General features: G+C 37.6%; 1 pseudogene; it reads left to right on the top strand.

Moving 5' to 3' along the window:
• Nucleotides 1-750: 750 nt before the first annotated feature.
• Nucleotides 751-22,986, top strand: LOC122333044 (annotated as a pseudogene).
• The last annotated feature ends 323 nt before the right edge of the window (nt 22,987-23,309 follow it).

The raw sequence follows: 23,309 nt of genomic DNA, 5'->3' as shown, positions 1-23,309 counted from the left end.
CTGAAGACAAAAGGTTCTAGAAGAGCTGAAAGGATCAAAATCCATTGAAACAAAGGAGGATCCTCACCCGTTAACAAAAACGTAAAATAATAAATCATACACATCACAGTGAAGTTAACAGGCTTTCTGTCCATACCGTCGTATGTGATAATTATTGAATTATTATTTTGGCCTGAAGCAGTGGTGTTCTGTCTTCTGCAGATGTTCACCGATGTTATTGTGACGCTTTTATCAGACTCTCATTCTGACGGCACCCATTCGCATCCATTCCCGAGACGCATTTCTCCAACTCTTTCAGCAAACTGTTCAGCTAAACACGCACCTGGAAAGTGTCTTTCCAAAGCACAGCGAGACGCTTCGTCAGCGCGTAAGCGACACGGCTGTGCCAGACAGTCGCTTCTCAGAGGCGCGATCGCCTAACACTCAGCGACGCGCGAGAAGTGCGAAGAGCGCACACGCCCCGGGAAGTCCGTTCTCGCCGCCATCAGCTGCTTGGTGCTCGTGGGGCCGCCAGGACGCGTGGCGATTCAAACCGCCCGGCGTACTTTTTCTCGCCCACAGAACCGCCATGCAAATGCGGATCACCGGTTGTAGGCATCGGGCACAAGCGCACGCCCGAACTCACGCTTTCTTCCGTCCTCCTACGAAATACAGCACGTTTCGCCATGTTCGCCATCGTCTGGATCACTCTGGCCTCGGAGCACTAGTTTTCTTTGACGGAGAGGAGTTCGCCGATAAAGTTGGACCGTCATGGGAACCTCTTTCACTCCGCCGGTTTTGCGAGGACGCCATAAAAACGAGCTTTCGTGGACTCGAAATCACACGTGGGGTCGGTGCCGATATCGAGATATGATACTCTCATCTCGTCACGGCAACGCAAACTCGCATGGAGCTTGGCTCTCTGAGGAGGCGCCACGGAGTAAAGCGCGTGTGATTTAAAAGCAGACGCCCTCTTCTTGCACAGTCTCAGCAAAACACAAGGCACTTTTGCCGCTGCTGAACGCCCAGAAGCGGAGCAACAGTGAACCGACGTCTGCTGCTGAAGAGTCTCTTGTGAATCGGACGAGGCTCGGCTTCAACGGAGAAGACTCTGCAGTCTCTCGGCCGAGAAGGACAGACTGTGGAAAGAAACCCGCGAAGCCCCCGCGGTATCTCGGGCTTTCAGACGACCTCTCGCCTGGAAAACAAGCTAACCTTGTCCTTAAACGCCAGCATTTTGGACGCTTGGTCGCGCGGCCATCATTTCGAACTTACGCTTGAAAAATGAAAAGAAACCTGAATCTTTAAGGAAATCAGGGAAATTACGGGTTACAGATTTATTTCGCATAGCAACGCTAGTTACTGATGAACTCATTAAAAGCGGAGTCCGCTTACGGCCAGGTTCATTAGGTTCGCGCCCAAACTTTAGAAAATCTTGGTTCACTGTTAAAAAAAAAAAAAAAGCAACCAAAAAGCGTTTTAAATTAAGCAAATAAAAGACATTATAAATAAAACATAAATAAACGATAAGAATTAAGCGCCAGAGCAGCTGATTACAACTTCAATAAAAAATATTAAAGTTCTCCAAATAGAGCTTTTATATTTTAGAAAACTTTTACATTTGATGCATCATTCTTCTATGTCTCATGTAGTCTTTGGATATAGTGAGGATATGGGAGTCTCAGTTTAGTTAAGAGAGACATAAAGATGAGTTTTCTGCGAGATGCTGATACTTATATGACGAAATTCTGATGCTTAAATGCAAATCAATTAGATTTTTATAAGAAGTAAAGCAGCTACTAATGTCTTAGTAAGATGAAATTAAATGAGCTTCAAAGTGATCCAGACATTCAAAGCACCTTTAATGCTAGCAGAAGTTAGAAATGGTTTTCAAACACTTTCAGACGCCGGTTTATGATTTTAGCAGGCTAAAGTTACTCTCAGTCACACAAAACTCGATACCAATAACACACCATTAACTTGGGAATGAGATAACTATTACTGAGCGAGAAAGAAATTTAAGTATCTTGTAACAAAAGCTTTCATACTTTACCTCCCATGACTTTTTCTGTTGTTTACACTGTTATCTGTTTCTGACGCTGCGTCTCTTCCTCAAAGAGCGCGCATTTGACGCACATCACGTCCGCCTTCTTCCGGGTTGTCTTTAAAGAAAACAGTCCTGCAATTCAACTACAGTGTCACACAAATAAGCGATGTTGTCAGATGCCTTTGCTGCTTTTAGACTCGCACGTGATGCGATTATTTGCTTTCAGTTGCTAGAGCGTATCAGAGGAATCTTTATCTCTCGCCGCGAGAGTCCGTTCAAAGCGTTTGCTTGACATGTCAGAGCTAATACGGCGCCGCCCGGATGACCAGTTTCACGTAGTCTGTGGTCAGTTCCATTGAAGATCGGGCCACTGCTGAGTCTGACCGACAGTGTGCACTATCATGGCGAAAGAGGCAGGACAGGCGGAACTGTATTGCAGGTAACCAGGCAGCTAAACAAAAGAATCTTTACATGTTACGTTCCATCTGAAACGGATTTATAATTACTATTTTGCGCTCTCCAAAAAGGACATCGAGAGCAAGATCGAAGAAACACGACAGAGGTTTAAAAGCGAGTATGTTGAAGGTGAGTTAGCAGTGCGCTAAGTTCTCAAGTGTTGTGATCTTCACAATAACATTTCGTCCTCGTGTCATTAATTGAACGTTAATATTAAATATTAAAATATCGAGAGTGACATGTAAGACTTTTATGGATCGTGGGCTACGGGGAAGCTACGAGAGCTGATGTTTAATATTTGATATCACAGCTGTTTGGATCAGCTGTCAGAAATCCTTTCACAATTCATGTTTTAATAATTATGTGTGTTTTTTTTTCTGTTGTAAAACTAATGAGAAAATAAATAGCAGTACACGTGCAAAGTTTAGCCTTCCAATCTGTACATTAAAAGATTGAACGATATATCCTGACTGTGTTTGGAAATCAAATTTTTATATAGAGCTTATTTCTGATATTTGTAGACTTTACATTTCTGTATGTGTGTGTGAATGTGTGTGTGTGTGTGTGTCTGTGTATTTTATATTCAATCAAATGATGAATACACATGCAAACAAACAGACTTTGCAATTCAACCCACTGCATGTGCTGGGTCATAGTTTATTAAGAATCAGATCTGTTATTCCAATGGATTATGTTAGTCTCTAATTCAAAACATTTCATTGCTTTTGACAGACAATCTTGCAGAGTCTCAAGACAAATATGACAGCAGAGACGTGGAGGAGACTCTTCGAAACTGACGTACTCTGGTCGAACAGGGTGCTACCTCACATGGAGACACTTATTAGTGGAAGAGCGCCTTTAAAGATGATGAATCAAGAGTTTACAGTGGAGGAAAACTGAGTTGTAATGGACTGGCCTGTGTGTGTGTGTGTCTGTGTGTGTGTGTCTGTAAAAGGACCAGTGTCTGTGTGTGTGGTGTAAAACTGTGTGTGTCTGTGTGTGTGTCTGTGTCTGTGTCTGTGTGTGTCTGTGTGTGTGTGTGTCTGTGTGTGTGTGTGTGTCTGTGTGTGTGTGTGTGTCTGTGTGTGTGTGTGTGTGTGTGTGTCTGTGTCTGTGTGTGTCTGTGTGTGTGTGTGTCTGTGTGTGTGTGTGTGTGTGTCTGATGTCTGTGTTTGTTCCCAGAAGGAGACCTGGAAATGAGAAGTCACTCATGTGTGTGTCTGTGTGAAAAATATTTCCAGGTCACGTTTGCCAAAGAAAAACTGTGAACTTTTTTTTTTCTGTGTTGTGTGTCTGAGAGTTTGCATTCTGTGCATCTGGACAAATCTTTTAAGTTTATTTTTGTAAATAATAAATGGATAAAAACTCCATGCAGTTTAATTGTTAATCTAATTTCAGAATTAATATAGATAACAAAACTTTTTTTAATATTTTTTTAACTCAGAGAGTTTGCATAAAAACTGCATATAAAAATAATCCTAATAATTTTGTAAATAAAACAAAATTACTCTTAGCCTTGTTTAATTGTTAATCTCATTATGAATGGTACATTAACCAAATTTTTTTAATATTATTTTTTTATTTATATTACGGTAAAACTATATATAAATAATCTAATAATTTTTAAAATATATATATATATATATATATATATATTTTTTTTGTAATTTTATATATATATATATATATATATATATATATATATATATATATATATATATATATATATATATATATATATATATTATATATTTATTTATTTATGTATTTATTCAAATCAGCATAAAATGTATTTCTGAATTATGACTGTTATGGCATGTTCTTAACAAATTTCTATTTTTAAATAGGATTAGTTGATAAGTGCTAAAGCTGTAATTACTTGGTCCTGTAATGCTGGTCCATATTTATTATTTTACATTATTCTATTTTCTGACCTCGCATTATCAAGGAGTTTTTGAGGATAAATAGACATATTTTTTGTTGCAGTTTTCAAGCTTTCACTGACTAATCAACAGATCACAGCTAGTTTTATAAAAGGGCTTTGTTCTCCAGGAAACGTTTCCTGATCTTTTGTACTTTCTGATGAAGACTCTTTTATTGTATGCTGTTATAATCTCGCTTCCTGTGTTTGCCCCGCATCCCACGAGCCTCAGCGTGTTAATTCAATCCTTTCAGCTGATGTGTGATTTCAGCAGAAGAGCTTCAACGTAACGTCCTCCAAAGCAAACAGAGTCCCTTATCAAACGTGTCATCGGTTCGAGTCTAAAGCTGATACTGTACTGACAATGATTCAGGGGAAGAAAATGATGAATGTGTGCTATTTTATTTTTGTTTTCTTCTTCCCGTAGACCTCTCAGAGAGCAGTATTCCCCAGATGGATGTTTGAGAGGAGAGCGTTTTCCCTTCATGGATATGACAAAGAAGGAAACAAACTCTGCAGAGTGGAGTTAAAATGTCTCTCAAATGTCAAAACTATAATTCGATCTGTATTCTAATGGCTGTAATACATGCTTTAGTGAAAGCAGCGTGGAAACTCTTTGATTGTTGAAATATGTTTTTACAGATTTTACCCTAATTTTTAGTGTACTACTCGACTGCATCGACATTATTATTACAATTATTATTTATTTTATTTATTTTTTATTTATTTATTTTAAATAATGGTTCCTTTTGTTTGGAAGAAACTATATATATATATATATATATATATATATATATATATATATATATATATATATATATATATATATAAAATTAGTTATAAAATAACAATAAAAAAATTTAATTAAATATATTTAAAAATATATATATATATATATATATATATAATATTAGCATAAATAATATTCTAATCTACTTTCAAAATCAAAAATTCAAAAATGCTCCTAAGTCAAAATTTACTCAAATTTATACATTTATAGCATTTTTACTATTATTACTATTCCTAAGATATTATTGTTGTGAAATAAATTCACTGTAAAATGAATTGAATGAAATAAATTAATTATGTAAATTATTGGATATAGTTCATTGATTTTATTATATATTACGCTTAGTTGTTTTTATGTAGTTGCTGTGGTTTCTGTCACAGGAATTCTAACGCATGATAAATCCAGCGAAGTCTTCAAAATGTTGGATATTATGCAAATGTGAAAATAAAGCATAACTGGCATATCGCTAGCGCCCCCAAATGCATGTTGAACTTCAGCACGTGCAGTGATTTCTTCAAACGCTAATTCTTCAGCTGTATCGTTCGGTTCTAGACTGAATGGAAGCGTGAGTACTATTCTTTTTATGGCGTTGGCTTGCGCTTGAGGACTCAGGTACATGGATAGGCATCCTCTGCAGCTCTTTTTCTGTCTGTGTCTTTCAAACGCAGTCTGGTTCAGAGTGAAGCTCCAACGTCAAAGATGCCAAGATTTATCCTGGATAAGAAGCGTACGTGGCGTTCTCTGGTTGGAGCGTTACGCCAGCTGAGCCGATGCCGCTGACCGTCAGAATGTTCGACATGTCCGAGTCCGGACTCAGTAATATAGCACTCTTTCACTTTACTCTACATGAAATACATCGATGCTGATAGTGTCTGATAACACAAATCTCAAACTGTGCTGGACCAGTTTCACTGGAAATAATTAAATAAAAGTAATAAATAATGAAATAAACTATTCAAAATGATATTACAGTTTTATATGTGTATTAGTTAAATATTTTACAATTTTATGACGTTTTATGTGACGTTTTAATTATATATATTAGTGCTGTTTTTGTATGTATGAATTATATTAGTGCTATCAGCTGATTAATCACATTGAAAATAAAAGTTTTGGTTTATATAATGTATATGTATACAGGGTTTATTTATCATGTATAACACACATACAGTATATATTTTGAATATCTTTGAATGCATATTTATATTACTATATTTATATATGATATATAAATATATTTAATATAGTATCAAATTATTTTTCTTAAATGTATATTATATAAAAAAATATATATATATATATATATATATATATATATATATATATATAAATATATATATAATATTTAATATATAAATTGTATTTATATATATATATATATATATTATATATATATATATATATATATATATATATATAAATAATTTTATATATATATATATATATATATAGATATATATTATATATATATATATATATATATATATGACTTTATATATATATAGAGTCCAATATTACGGTTCAAAATTAGTTTTAGTATTTTTCTTTCAAGGTCACCAGAGGGCGTTTGCTCTGATTAGTCTCGCTTCTTGACCTCTGGCAGACGTTTTAAGGTCATTAGCTGTTTGAGTGGAAGGTGCAGAGGACAGACGCCGCTCACTGGTTTAACACTTTGCAGATTAACGTGGCCTTTAAATCCTTTTGGTCAATCCAACTCGCTCAGCTTAATCCGAGAGAATTTCTCCCACAAACTCCAATCTCCTCGTCTCATGTTTCTGCAGCAGAAACGCAGGAGTTTAATGCCGCCGAGGCCAAAGTCGTAGCCTAATCAAACCTAATGCCAGTTTTATACGGAGGAATTAGAGTGCGCTTTAATTTGCTCTCTTTAATGCTTATCTTATATGAGTGAAAATTGGTTGTTCGTGTTTATAAAAATGGAAGGACTGTCATGTGAGCACGCCTTTACTGTGGAGATGTGCTTTGATTGGATATATTTGAATTTAAATGGAACGCTTTTTGAGGTTTAATCGCTTTGATTTCTGTGTATTGGTTAACGAAAGTATTTCCCTTTATTTTATAAATGATCTTTCGGTTTCTTTATGTTGCATCCATAGCAGTTTATTAGGAGCCGAGCGGTGAATGTCGTTTGAAATCCCAAGAACAGTTTAGAGGATCTTCGTCAGATTTAGCACATTTATTACAAGTGGCCTAAACATTAATTGCACCAATTTTAGGATCTCTACCTTAAAACAGTCTAGCGCCACCATCGGCTCAAAATATGACTCAAATCTTTTTCTACTGCTGATTTTATGGGTCAAAGATCAAAATGTGCTTAGTTACTTTATACACTTCACTGTATTAATAATTATTGAGCAATCTCTTCAGACCAAAACAATTCCAACAGTAACAGAATTCTAGGTTTTCAAAAAAATATTCCCTTCTTCTATTGGTTTCTTGTAACAAACGTCCATTAAAGTACTGCTGTGGCTTTTAGGAGTCAATCTGGAGAGCAAATGTAAGTGCAAACACGACAGTGAATGAAGCTAAAGGTTACTCGAGCAGAATTGCACAACTGAATGATCAATCGGTTGTGATACAGACTAAGAGTTCTTGTTTACTGTTAGATTTGACACCGATTGGTGAGCTTTAACAGTTAGTTAGCCAATGGATTAACAGCAGCTTTACGGGTGAACTTGAGGCAACGGTTTATTCTTGAAGTGGGTCAGTAAAGTAAACGCTCTTCTCTCGATTTTCAACAAAACTACCTTAAAAAATCTCTTATGTTAAAAGGTTAGTGGTTTGTGTTTGTGTAATCCCAGTGAATAAAATATTTATAAATGAAAAACATTTAAGATCTTTTTTAGAACTAAATGCATTTGTTGTTCTAGGTCCTTTTTCATTTTTTAATTTTAATACTACTAGCCAGGCAAATATTGCACATTTACTGTGGTATAAATGGTACAGCAAAATCATTTAACAGCAAATACTTTACTAATTCGCCAATTTTCTTTTTACTTTTCTCCTATTTTTCTGGTGTAATGTATATAGTGCCACTTTACCAGGAAGTGACAAATTTGTTCTCGCAAGTGGATGGAAATGGTGCTCATTCTCAAAAGTTTTATGCAGTATTTCAGTGTCTTGTAAAAGTTAAATTGAATTATAGCAATTTTGATTTCTTTTTCTCTGTGTTTCTCTTCCAGGACATGGACTTTGTGAAGTATATTATTAACTGCTTTAAAGTGTACTATCCAAAGTTTCTTTGTGAGTATATTCTGTTTTGGTATTCTATATTAGCATATTCCCTTTTTTATTATTATTATTATTATTATTTGCAACATCTGAGAAATGTGAACACGCAAATGCGATGTTGAACTATCGAAATATTAACTTAAAACCTCAGACTTCAGGTAAATATCTAAGCTTAAAGGGTTTGGCTTGACAAAAAGTTTGGGAATCCTAGCATTATAGAAAGGGATTTCTCACGCCTTAGTTTTGTTTTTCAGCCAAAATGATCATGTACGAGATGCCTTGGATCATGAATGGTGAGTTGTGAAATCTAAACGGATCTTTTGTTTTGATGTCTGGTCCAGCAGGTCATTTTTTCATAATGTTTTCTTGTGTGGTAGCTGCCTGAAGATAGTGAAGACGTGGCTGGGCCCCGGCCATCAGTAAGCTCCAAGTTTGTCACCAAGAGTGACATCCAGACGTATGTCGCCCTGAGAGCACCTTCCACCCACATGGGAGGAACAGTACGTATGCACTTTCAATAAAAGAGTTATTTTTAAATAAATATGGCTTGAAGTTTAAATAATAGATGCATTGTGAACATACATGCATATATATATATATATATATATGGATTGAAGTTTAATCATTCATTAGATTTGTATAAAATCCATTAAATGAGGTTCTTTTTGTATTAAAGTGTTCTAAAATTCTTAATGCCAAGCATTTTAAAATTCTCATTATCATTTTTTTAATGCTTGATTTCTGGAGCTTTTGATGCATCATCAGCAGTATGTGTTGTGTTGAAAAACTATTTGGAAGAACATCATGAAATCTGGTATATTTATTTCTCAAAGGGTCTGAACATTAGTTCCTCCAATTTTCAGGGTCTCTGCCTAAAGTCTTCTAGCGCCACCATCAGTTCAAATGATATCTTTTTTATGATTATAATTACAAAATTGATTTTAAATGTTGGGTTTTTTGAAACGCCAAGAACCGTATGGAGAAAAGGTGTGAAATTTGGCACATTTTTATTGCTAAGGGTCTATACATTAATCGCACTAATTTTAGGTCTCTGCCTAAAACCTCTAGCGCCACCATCAGCTCAAATGGGACTCAGTATGATTGCAACTTTTGAATCTAGAAACATAAATCTTGCCCGACAACATAAACTCTAACTTAGTATTTCACAGCAGGTGATGTTGGTGTTCTGGGCAAAGAGCTTATTGCGCTATATATTTCAAATGTAATTCAGAATGACTTCAAATTGATCTGTCTAACAGTGAAAATGTCAGTATAGTAATTTTTAAATAATAAATGTAATGCGTAATATTATAAAACGGCAGGGTCGCAGAGATTTGTTCATATTCTTTTGTTTTTTGTGACAGGACCAGTTTAAATACAGTTATCCGCCTCTACCGGACGATGACTTCCAGTCTCCAATCTGTGAAAACGGGTCCAATCGCAGCTGCAAGATGATGAGAGTGACATCAAGGATACTGAATCTGAGTCCAAAGAGATTCTCTAATCCAGTTTCAGTTCTGAGCAATCGATCAAGCCTAAGAAGGTATACCACTTTTCCTCTTGTCCGCACGCTTCGCGTTTCTGTCTAATCCATGTTTGCTTCTTCACAAATCCAAGTCACATTTTACCAAAAATCAAAAGAGATTACATTTTTATAAATCTTTGCAACGCTTTGCATCTGGGTAGCAAGAATCAGACACAAAAATAAACCTCATAGCCTACAGATTTGATCAGAAGATCAGCCTGTCACACTCGGGCTACTCATGCTCGCCTGTCATCTCATTGATGGTTTAGAGGTTTTATATTCAGGAAAAGCTCTTTTAGTTCACTTTCAACTGCTGCTTCTAGTTCCTTTTTCAAATCTTGATGTCAGAATAACTGCAGTTATATTTCCAGATGAACTCTGGACTGAAGCAGCCTACCTTTACTTGATTCAATAATATTTTTAGACAAATCAGTGCCTCTCAAATCTGATCATCAGGATCTTTGAGGAGCTTTACTTTCACTGTTCCTCAGCGTAGCAATGATCTTCACAAGCCTCCAAAACGTCTCACATCTTCTGAGGAGCCTCTATATGTCTCTCAATCAGCATTATATGTTTGGATCATTTCAAGAGTGACTGCTGATATTTATAGTATCTACTATACCGCCATTGATTTTCGCTGAATGCAATCTTAATTTTGATCTATATAAATGTCAAGTTTTGATAAAACTGGGCCTCTTTTTTTCTTCCGTATTCTCGTAATATCAGCTGTAAAAGCATGTCTAGATATTCAGAAAAAGATTTTTCTGACTGTTATTTCATATGTCAGACTTTACCATGTTAATTCTCATGAAAAAAAGAGCTAAATACATAAACGGCCATGGAAAGATTTCACTTGCCCTATACAAAATACTATTATTTTCTTTCTTTTGATTTTGAAATGTGACCCGGACATGTTGCCGATGGTTTTTGTGAGATTAACTGCATCTGTTACCTCGAGTTACTGCCTCGCTCGGTTTCCAACAACGATTCTTTTCTTACTGTGGAATCGCTTTCATTTCGCGGAATAATTATTGTACTTTTGACTGTGCATTTGTGCTTTGAAATCAATATTCTTTGACCATTGTGATTTGAAATCAAAGCATGCTGATGCTTTCGCTGCAGTGACATGAATGAGGCTCTGTACTGAAGCTGCTCTTGCAGAAATCTCTGCTGCTCTCTTATGGCCTCTTTATTAGTGAGATGATAATCATACGGGACTTTGGAGCACTAAACCAGTCATGAGCGCTAGTTAATGAAAGTGACTTATTGATTTCATTTTTCCATTGATGTATGGTTTGTTGTGATTGCATATGATTCGGAATCCGAGTGTGCAAAAAAATTAATGCATATCACTAATCAGAAATTAAGTTTTGATATATTTATGTTAGGAGAATTACTAAATATCCTAATGATTTTTACATAAAAGAAAAACGGATCATTTTAAGCCATAATGATGTATTGTTGTCTATTTCCTCAAATATACCTCTGCTCTTCTGACTGCTCCTGTGCTCCAGAGTCACACACGTTGATCAGGGTAACGCCAGGTGAAAAGCAAAGACTAGAGCTGGACGATAGTGCTAGAAGAAAATGATCTTTGATGGTAAATGTACAATGCAATCGTATAATAAACAATCGTGATTTACGCATTGATATTTACTAAAACAGGAAAATTTACTAAAGTTCCTAAACATTTCTGAATGATGGCGCAAAGCAAGCATTTAATATTTAACTATACTTTATTTAAATAATACACAAAAGCATTTGAAAAGATTTCTTTTGTAATTATAAAATAGTAATAATAATATATTTAATTAAATGTACAATTAAAGTATCTATCTATTTTTTCTTTTTATTTTCTTGTTTTTTTCTTATTTTTCTCAGTCCAGTGATTGATTTTATTTAGAACTTGTGTATGATGTGCTAATAAACCAAAGCGTTGTAAAATTTAAAATTTTATAAAATTTTATAAAAATAATAAAATTTCACAGTTTCCCATTTAGTTGAACTTGATGCACTAAAATAACTAAAACTAAAGCTGGAATGAAAATGAATTAAAGACTGCACATATTTAAAAGCAACATAAAACCAAACAAGATCTTTTGTTACACTAAACTCAACCAATTTACTAAAATTAACACGGCGCATTTAATTCAAGTTCTAATAGCGCCTTAATAATACTAAAAATAACGCTCATTGCTTTCACCGAGAAAATGATGAGCGCTGGATACTGAGAAGATTGGTTGATTTAGTCACATGTTCAGCAGTCATCTTAACCTCGCTTAGTCTTTCAAGCTGATGCATTGTGCTGTTAACAGTCCCTGATCTCCTCAACTAATCACTGGTCTTGTGATCTTGATGACGTTAGATATGCTAATTACGATGATGATGAACCCATTCATCGTGTTCTTGAACGCCCGCATGAGCTCACAGGTTCACGCTGATTGAGCGCTTGAAGGCTTTCGCTTGGGATCCTGAGATCCTTTCCCAATGCTGTCGAGCGCATCAGCTAAAAATCCCAGCCATTCTCCACAGAGCCATTGATTCAAATCAGGTTTTAAATGTGATCCTGGAGCACAAAACTATTCATTTTTATCATAAACAAAGATAAATGGATAGTTTCGATCCTATTTGATCTATTTCTACAGATATAGTTGTGCTGCAGGGTCACACGTACCGCTTTAGACCCTTTTATTGAAGATTTCTCGTGGAGAAAATGAAGGGGAGGAACTCGTGAGATGCGCTCGGGTTTTCTCGTGCATTTTTTCTCATGTCCCTCTCTGTCTGTCTTGAAACAAGGACTGGTAAGACATTGTAGGTGTTTCTACATCCTGGAGTGCCTGCAGCTTCCAGAACCAAACCAGATCCATCCCACGGCACCGAACAGAGACGCTGTGTTTCCTCACTTTCAGTGGCATTTCACTTGATTTTAACTCATTTCTGATTGATTTTTTGAACGAATCACCGTCTGGTTACGGGGCGTGTTACATTTGACCAATCAAAGCTAAATGAAGACGTTATATTAGCAGTTTTATGTGATTATCTTTGTGTTGTTATTATGATGAACTCCTCTGGGCTCTTATACACTGGAGAGTAGCGTTGTTGGGAATCTAGAACCGGTTCTTGAGCATCTGCTTTCCGTGCTAAAAATGTTTCCCGCAGCGCTTCTGAATTAAAAACAAATAGATGTGCGTGTGATTGAATGCTCATGTGGAGTGACTTTGACCTGGATGGGATGTTCTTTGTCTTTTAAATGCTAGTTAATGGACTGAAACTTACTTTGCTCATAAAGTAAAATAACTTTGGCCAAAAAAAATATATAAATGATAGTTTTTCCCACTTTGTTATACTTGAGGTGTTTCCTGGTCGCTTATAAAGCTATCAATATGCTAAATATGCAACTCTGGATCACAAATCCAATTTTTTTAATAAATCATCTTCCCGTTGATGTATGGTTTGTTAGGATAAGGACAGTATTTGTCTAAACTCATGCCATTTCATTGACGAACCTAAAATAATGCACAAATATTTTTTTTTGCAGTATTTCAGTATAACTTTTTCATTGCCGTTGTTCATATAATGAAAACAGATGCTGTGTAGACTCTCAGAATATGTGTTTTACAGAAGAAAAAGTGAGTAAATGATGAAAATTAAGATAAATTTAAGAAAGACTTATTGTTCATAATTGTGTGTTTATTAAAATACACAAAGCAAAGATTCGATTAGTGAGGTCTTAATATGTACCAAAATAATAAGTTTCTTCATCAGGTTTGTGGAAATGTGTCGTGTCCCAGCAATGGATGCGAATGGGTGCCGCCAGAATGAGAGTCTTACAAAAACGCCACGATAATCCACAGCGCCCGGTCCATCGGTTCACACCGGAGAAGACAAAAGATCAAACTAATCCAGCGTTAAGATGAGCTAATTTGCAAAAACGGATAATTCTCAAAAATTGTGTTTCCTGCTGGACCGGAGCGCTGCGGATTATTGTGGCGTTTTTAATCTTTCTGACGGCACCCATTCACATCCATTGCTGAGACTGAGACTCCTCTACATATTCAAAGGCCTGAGAGCGAGACATTTAGACTTCTTTTTAGGCGCACCATTCCTTTAAGGAGCCAGAAGTGGTACGTTTCCCTAAGGTTTATACCTCTAGGCTCTCACGTCTCTTAAAGACACAGTAAATCCATCGATTCCAAAGCGCTGAAGAAGAAACGCTGGGGTTTGCGTGACTCAACTCTTGCTACCGTCAGCACTTTTAGAAACGCGTCTGGGGTTGAGGTTAAACGCGATCTGAGCTGCTTCTCCTAGTGTGTAAGAGTCCTGAGAGGAAGTGATGTAGAGCAGAGTCGTGTGATCGTTTCATCATGGCACTTTCACCAGTTTAACACTGACCCACTGCTGAATCAGTTCAGTTTTGCACTAACACTCCACATTTTAAAACCAAGTATGCTTTGATTATTTTATCATGTGATTTGAACAATGTTTGTTTAGATTACTCATCGGACGGATATGTAATGCAATATAATGCGATCCTCACTAATGAACTAATGATTGACTGACGTGTTGTAATCGTATGTGAAGAACATTTCATGTAATCTGGTTTAAAGCTGTGATTTTTTTTTAATTCTGACCTTTTCAATCAAACTCTGAATAAAGTCCAGAGCATTTCAAATCTGACCCGCCTCTTTAATTGATGAACGCATGATAAGGCCGACGACGCCGTGACCTTTGACCCTGACCCCTGACCCACATCCTCTCCTGGTTTTTCCAGCACGTGTTCGGGTTGCGCCAGAGTTTCGCTTCAACTTTGCGCCGCTTCTTTGTGTGTTCAGCAGTTTTCGTTTCGTTTCCACATGTGCTCGTGACTGAATGAAGGTTACTATTATTTCAAGTGAAGGCTTGCGTTCACTGACTCTTTCTTCTCCATTTTGATGCTGCTGACTAAACAGTTTTTTTAAGGCCTGCTTGACGTTTAAGTCAACATAAAATAGCCAACTTTTATTAAAAACGAAAAAAGTCCATTGGATTTTTTGGTTTTATCATCTTCAAAGCCCCTGTTACAGTTCCTACTCGGTCCTTTATTGCAATTAATGTATTGGACGGGTTGTTAATCTTTAAATGTGTGTCTTGTACTGCTGCAACGCTCATGCAACGTTCCTTCAACGTTCTTTCTACACTGCGCGGCATCGAAGCGTTTGAACTGGTTCACGAGCACAGAACGACGCTTCGTGCTTTCTTCATTTTTCATAAAGGTTGTCAATCATAAAATATCTCCGGTTTTGGACACAACGTTCACGCAACGTTCTTTCTACGCTGCCTATATCAGTTTGCAGATTTTAGAGAATTTAAATGGCTTTGTGAGCACAAAATCAAACCCGATGTCGTGCTTTCCTGTTTATTGCAATGAATTGGTCGTACAGGATGTTAACCTGTAAATATCTTCTTTTACAGCAGCAACCTTTATGCAACATTCATGCAACGTTCATCCTATGGTTTATGCCATTAGTTTATCGATATTGGAGCAACGAAGCAGATTCACTAGCACAAAAAACTATAATAATTTAATGCTTTTGTATTTATTGCAGTTGATTTGTGGTGCAGGTTATTATCTTTGTGCAGCAATATCCATACAACATTCATGCAACGCTTTTTAAACGCTGCATGGTATTAATGTTGATATTTTACAGTTTGAACGAGATGGTGAGCACAAAAATCAGGCCATGGTTTCTTATTTATTGCATTTTTTTTTTTTTAATCATGCATGTTACTTAAAATATGTCAACTTTTGTGCATGCAACATTCAGTCTATGCTGTATTTATCACTTATCAAGGCATTTGAGCAGGTTTGTGAGCACAAAATCACACCTGATGCAACAATTTAGTCATACAGGTTATTAGTTTTACAGCATGTGCTTTTTTTGAGCAGCAACGTTGATGCAACGCTCTTTTTACGCTGCATTTATGTCGATATCGGAGCTTTTGAATGGGTTTGTGAGCGCAACGCTTATCTTAATACTACGTTTTCCTGTTTAATGCAATGCATTTCGCTCTTCTTAAAATATCTATTTTTTTGAGCAGCGCTGGCTTGGTGAGCACAAAATCACACCTGACCTGGTGCTTTTCCAGAGCGAGACTCTTTCTCAGTGACGTTCTGTAATGTGTTTCGCAGGTGAACTTCATTGAAGACGGTCAGAAGCCTGAAGAAGTGGAGCGAGGAGAAGCTGGACGACTGAGAGGAGTGAGAAAACCTACCACCACGTTCAAGGGCACCTTACTGCACATCAGGTACATCACTGCTCTCTCGTTTCAAACCAGAACAAGATTATTTTGCTCACCTCATTGGGAGATTATTTAGCTTGTTTCAAATGCTTAAAAGCTTTTTTTTAAGTGTAATGTACGAATACACAGTCATTGGTAACAATATTTGCTGTCAGATACTTACTATATGTGAAAAATTAAGCATGGAGTCTTCAGGGAACATTTCTAAGTGATGTTGAAAAGTGAATGGAGATTTGAACTGATTCACTGAACTGATTCACGGAACTGATTCACTGAACTGATTCACTGAACTGATTCACTGAAATTAATAAAGTTTTAAATGAACTAGTTTACATTGAGTTGTGTTTGTGGCTCAAAGACATTGATTTGGGATTTTATTGTATATGAAACCAAACACTCAGAATTTTATTTTGTATATATTTAATATGCATATAAATACACAAAGACCATATATACGTGTGTGTGTGTGTGTGTGAAAATATTTACATGTAAATACATCATATATTTAGATTTAAACCTTTAGAGATTAAACCTAACATATTTCTTTGAAAAATATTATATATATATATATATATATATATATATATATATTTTTTTTTTTATTTATTTATTTTTTTAATTTTATTATTATTTTTTTAATAAGTGTATAATACAAGTGTATGTGTATTTTTTAATACATAATATATATGCAGAGTACACAAACACACACATATATTACCGTAATAAAAACAAACACTTTTATTTTGGATATAATTAATTGCGCTCAATCGTTTCACAGCACTAATATTCAATATTCATAAGTTAATGATTCCATGAGTACAATTCAGTTTTTTTAGATCTTGAGCTTGACCCAAAACTAAATGGGTATCACTGGTATCACAAAAACACATTTAATACACAGATACAAAACACACAAATACATCTTCTGGTCAAAATCATGTATTTAATGTTTTTGAAAGGCTGCATTCAGTACTTCTGCAATCTGAAGAGAATTCAATCAGAACAGCCTTTACTTAAAATAGAAATCTTTTTCACGTTACGCGTGCCTTTACTGTGACTTATGATCAGTTTATCTAGGTTTTTAATTACGATTCAGATGCATGAAACAAATGCATTCACGCAGAGCTCCTTTCCGAGAGCTTGACGTGTTCCCGAAGGGTTGGAGAGAAAATTCCTTCTGATATAGATTTTTTTTTCTTTATTATGAAGATTTTGTTCCTGTATTTGGGAGCCGATGCATGAATATGGATTAGATTTTTCATCTGTATCTTCTATATAAACACACTGATGTTCAGCTGAAGGCTGTGATGTTGTTTCAGTCCATCAGAGGAGCTCCGCTTCGGTGCTAAAGAGTCAGAGAAGAAGTGTCTGATCGTCCTCAACAACGTCACCAAAAACCACGTGGCCTTTAAGGTGATCTTATCAAGTAATAAACACTTTAGAGCTCAAAAAGCTTCAATAAATAAATAATAGAATTTAATTTATTTTTATTTAATTTTATTTTTTAATGGATTCAGGTTATGTTTGTTTTTGTATGTTATGACTTTACTTTTAATACATTTCAGTTTTTTTGTGTTTGTGTGTTTATATCCCAGATTTATTAAAATCAATATTTTTGGGACCTTATGAAATTGGCTTAATTGTTATTTTTTCGCACGCTTGAAGACCCTTTTTTTTTTTTTTTTTTTTTTTTTTTTTTTGTTACTCTCGTCTTTTTGTTTCGTTTTGAGGAAATATTTCTGTATTCGTTTATTTTTATTATATTATTTTCCAGGTTTAATTTCTCAGATTTTTTTTTAAATAAATTTCTTTTTTTAATCACGAACTTTCAAGGTAATCAAATCATAAAATGTGTGCGATTAATTATTTAATAAATAAATTAATTAATAATATATTTAATAAAAATATATTTTTAGGACCCTATGAAATTGGTTTTATTTATTTTTTTATTATGTTTGAAGAGCTTTGAGCTTCTTGCAGCTCTACTTTTATTCAATAAAAATGTATTCCATGATATTCTTTCAATTTAATTTATATGCTTTGATTATGCGTCTTTTGATAACCATTTTAAAAATCAGACATCGCATTACTATGGAAGCGGTTCATCAGAGTCATATATATGCGGACGACACACAAGTAAGTTTTCGAGATGGGTGTGAATGGTCTGTGACGTGTGTGTGTGTGTGTGTGTGTGTGTTCAGGTCCGGACGACGGCTCCGGAGAAGTACCGCGTGAAGCCCAGTAACAGCAGCTGTGAGCCGGGAGCCAGCGTGGAGATCGTGGTGTCGCTCCACGGAGGTACTGGCTTTCTCATTTTCAGATCGCATACCTTTGTGTATCCCAAGTGATTATGGGTAACGCTTGTTAACTATTATATGACTCTTCCCTCAATAAATTCTTACTAATAGTTAGGTGTGGGGTAGGATTAGGGATGTAGAATGAGGCATTAATATGTGCTTAATTGGCACTAATATTCTAGCAGTATTCATGCTGATAACTAAAATAAAATATTAACTTATTTTGTATTAGGCATATAGCATTTATATTTGTTTTATTAATAAACGTTCCCCATTCAATATATATATATATATATATAAGTCAATTTTTTAAAAATCTACATGATGTGTCAATTACTTTATCTAAAGTCACAAAGTAATTTTTTTTTTATTTAAAGCTATTTTGTGTTAAATAAGAAAGTATTATGTAGACTTTAAAAATAAAGATTTTATCGGATTCAACCTAAAATCAAACCTGTATTTTGGCATGTATTAAGCTTGTGTGTGTCTGTGTGTGTGTGTGTGTGTGTGTGTCTGTGTGTCTGTGTTTGTGTCTGTGTGTGTGTCTGTGTGTGTCTGTCTGTGTGTGTGTCAGGGTTCCAGGCGTCTCCTCAGGACCGGTTTCTGGTCATGGCAGCAGAGATGGAGAGCAGCGGTGGAGCCGGCGTCTCGGAGCTCGCTCAGTTCTGGAAGGAGGTCTCTAAAGCGAAAGTCATGGAGCACAGGTGACGTCTCTCACACACCCAGTGCATTCTGGGAACACTCTCACCAGTACAGCAACATCCCTTTGTTTCCACCAAACAAATCTGTCCATCAACCTTTTCAAAACGACAAGAAAAAGGATTATAAAAAGGATACCTTGATATGTATTCACTGTTGCACTCTTTAAATACTCTAAAGAGACTCATCTAATTGCAGTTTATCTGATAATGCAGTTAAAAACTACATTTCAGGTTGGATGAACGTGTTTGTAAAGCTGCAGAATTTGGCAGCTTAAAAAATTATTACTAGTTGTTTCCCCCCTCCGAGGATCGCCACCTTAACGTGGTGGAGGGGTTTGAGTGCCTGAATGACCTTAGGACATCAGACATTGAGTCCGAGTGGACTATGTTCTCTACCTCTTTGGTCGATGCAGCCGTCTGGAGCTGTGGCCGTAAAGTCTCCGGTGCATGTCGTGGTGGTAACCCCCGAACCTGATGGTGGACACCGGAAGTAAGGGATACCGTCAAGCTGAAGAAGGAGTCCTATCGGGCCTGGTTGGCTCGTGGGACTCCTGAGGCAGCTGACAGGTACCGGCGGGCCAAGCGGACCGCTGCCCGGGTGGTTCTGCAGGCAAAAACTCGGGTCTGAGAGGAGTTCGGGGAGACCATGGAAAATGGACAGCCTCAAAGAGGTTCTGGCAAACTGTCCGACGCCTCAGAAAAGGGAAGCAGTGCCCTGCCAACACCATTTACAGTGCTGGTGGGAACCTGCTAACTTCGACTGGGGATATTGTTGGGCAGTGGAAGGAATACTTTGAGGACCTCCTCAATCCAGCCAACACGTTTTCCACTGAGGGAGCAGAGGCCGGGGACCCGGGGGGGGGACTCGACCATCACCCTCGCTGAGGTCACTGAGGTTGTTGAGAAGCTCCTCGGTGGCAAGGCACCAGGGGTGGACGAGATCCGCCCGGAGTACCTCAGGTCTCTGGATGTTGTGGGGCTGTCTTGGCTGACACGCCTCTGCAGCATCGCGTGGACGCGGGGGACAGTGCCTCTGGACTGGCAGACCAGGGTGGTGGTTCCTCTTTTTAAGGGGGACCGGAGGGTGTGCTCCAACTATAGGGGGATCACACTTCTCAGCCTCCCTGGGAAAGTCTATGCCAGGGTACTGGAGAGGAGAATCCGTCCGATAGTTGAACCTCAGCTTCAAGAGGAACAATGCAGGTTTCGCCCTGGACGTGGAACACTGGACCAGCTCTATACCCTCTTCAGGATACTGGAGGGTTCCTGGGAGTTTGCCCAACCAGTCCACATGTGTTTTATGGATTTGGAAAAAGCATTCGACCGGGTTCCTCGTGGTGTCCTGTGGGGGGTGATCTGGGAATATGGGGTAAGGGGCCCTTTGCTAAGGGCTGTCCGGTCCCTGTATGATCAGAGCAGGAGCTTGGTTTGCATTGCCGGCATTAAGTCAGACTTGTTCCCAGTGCATGTTGGACTCCGACAGGGCTGCCCTTTGTCACCGGTCCTGTTCATTATTTTTATGGACAGGATTTCTAGGCGCAGCCGGGGGCCGGAGGGGGTCTGGTTTGGTGACCACAGGATGGCTTCTCTGCTTTTTGCTGATGATGTTGTTCTGTTGGCTGCATCTGGCCAAGACCTACAGTGTGTGCTGGGGCGGTTTGCAGCTGAGTGTGAAGCGGCTGGGATGAGAATCAGCACCTCTAAGTCTGAGGCCATGGTCCTCAGTTGGACAAGGGTGGCTTGCCCCCTTCAAGTTGGTGGAGAGCTCCTGCCTCAGGTGGAGGAGTTTAAGTATCTTGGGGTCTTGTTCACGAGTAAGGGAAGGATGGAACGAGAGATCGACAGACGGATTGGTGCAGCTTCTGCAGTAATGTGGTCGCTGTACTGGTCTGTCATGGTCTGTCAATACTACTCTCACCTATGGTCATGAGCTTTGGGTCATGAACGAAAGGATGAGATCCCGGATACAAGCGGCCAAAATGAGTTTCCTCCGTAGGGTGGCTGGGCGCTCCCTTAGAGATAGGGTGAGGAGTTTTGTCACTCGGGAGGAGCTCGGAGTAGACCCGCTGCTCCTCCACATCGAGAGAGGCCAGCTGAAGTGGCTCGGGCATCTGTGCCGGATGCCTCCCGGACGCCTCCCAAGGGAGGTGTTCCGGGCATGTCCCACCGGGAGGAGGCCCCGGGGAAGACCTAGGACACGCTGGAGGGACTTTGTCTCTCGGCTGGCTTGGGAGCACCTCGGTGTTTCCCCGGAAGAGCTGAAGAAAGTGTCTGGGTGCTTAGACTGTTGCCCCCGCCACCCGGCCCCGGATAAGCGGAAGAAGAAGAGAGAGAGAAGAGAGTTGTTTCCAAAACAAAACAAAAATTCTTTATTTCTAGATTTTTATTATGACAGAAAGCCACACGAAGGATTGTTGAAAATCGCTTCTCGTTTCTATCATGCTGTGTTCACAAATGTACATTAAAGTCCCCCGAATAACTGGTGTTTGAATGAACACAGTGCCACGCTTCACTCCGAAATGATTTCATCCGTAATAAACTCTTGAACTGAAGAGAAGATGTGACCGTGAGTGAAGGTCAGGGTTTCTGATCGCTCTGTGTTTCTTCAGGCTGCGCTGTCACGTCCTCGAGATTCCCAAATCTATTCTGAGCAACTCGTTTGAGAGTCTGTCAGCGACGACTAACGACCATCAGGACCTGCAGAGCACGGTGAGACACACACACACACACTCACACACACGCACGCACTCACGCATGCGCACACACACTCACACACACACAGATACACACTCACACACACGCACGCACTCACGCATGCGCACACACACTCACACACACACTCACACACACCTCCAGACCAGACGCTGGATGTTTAAGAGAGCTGCTCAGCTTTTATTTCAGACCAGCGGAAAGAAAACATTCAAAATACATTCATAAGTTTCTTTTATTACACTTCATCTCAGCGTTGGATGAATCCAGGCTCAAAATTCTAAACTCAAATGTTTGATTTTAAAGGGCATATTTGGACCAACAGACGACAATAAAAGAAAGATTCAGAATTACAAACTTTTGTTTTATACCACAAATAATTAGGATACGAAGACATTTCTACCAGAAATTTTGAAGCTTAATTTTAAATCAGCAGTATGCATTGCTAAAAACTTTAAAGACCATTTTTTTCAACATTTAGATTTTTTTGCACCATCAAATTCCAGATTTATCCTTTTTTTTGTGCAACAAATGGAAATGGAAAGATTATTTATTGTATTCACCACTTGTACTCTGGAGTGTGTTAGTGTATGAAAGACAGGCTCAAGTGTACTACAAGTGGTCACTAATAATGTTTTGTGCTAGTTAACGCTTTTATGGATGTGTGTTTCTCAGCTGATGCGTTTGATGGCCACTAACTCTCGTCTGGAGCAGAAGCTGGACTCGTGTATGTGGACTCAGAAGGTTCTTCTGGGTCTGGTGTCGTTTCTGTTGGCCCTCGCTGCCTACTCGCTCTGGACGTCCTGAATCTTCAAACACAGAGACTCTATCACTCAGAGCCGTCCAAGCAGACAAGACACAAGCTAATCAAGGCTTTTTATCACGCTTTAATTTATAAAGATCACCGTGTAGAGGTCTTATAAGATCATGCAGGTGTAATTAACTCAGTCTGATTTTAATATTATATGTATATATAGTATTTTATAAAAGTATGAATGTGTGAATAATAAAAAAAAGACACTTTTGTTATGTATCGCTGTGTGATTTTTATATTTTTTTCAAATGTGAGTTGGACGCACTGCAGTGAATGGGTGCCGTCAGGATGAGAGTCTGATATAAACATCCACAGTCCATCAGTTAACATCTGAAGATCAAAAATACAATAAAAATACAAGTTTTTCATTTAAAAATTATTTAAAATTATACAGTATTTAAAAGTTAAGATTGTTTGCGTCAACATTAATATACTTGAAAATATACTTGAATGTAAAATGAAAATATAGCAAAAATTATTACTTGGCATAAAATCACTCAAAATAATTAAGTTTAGCTTGATGTACTAAACAGAAACTGAAC

Source organism: Puntigrus tetrazona, unplaced genomic scaffold (assembly GCF_018831695.1).
Source record: "Puntigrus tetrazona isolate hp1 unplaced genomic scaffold, ASM1883169v1 S000000174, whole genome shotgun sequence".
Classification (NCBI taxonomy): domain Eukaryota; kingdom Metazoa; phylum Chordata; class Actinopteri; order Cypriniformes; family Cyprinidae; genus Puntigrus; species Puntigrus tetrazona.
Note: the sequence above shows the minus strand (reverse complement) of the source record. Positions and strands in the feature narration are given on the sequence as shown.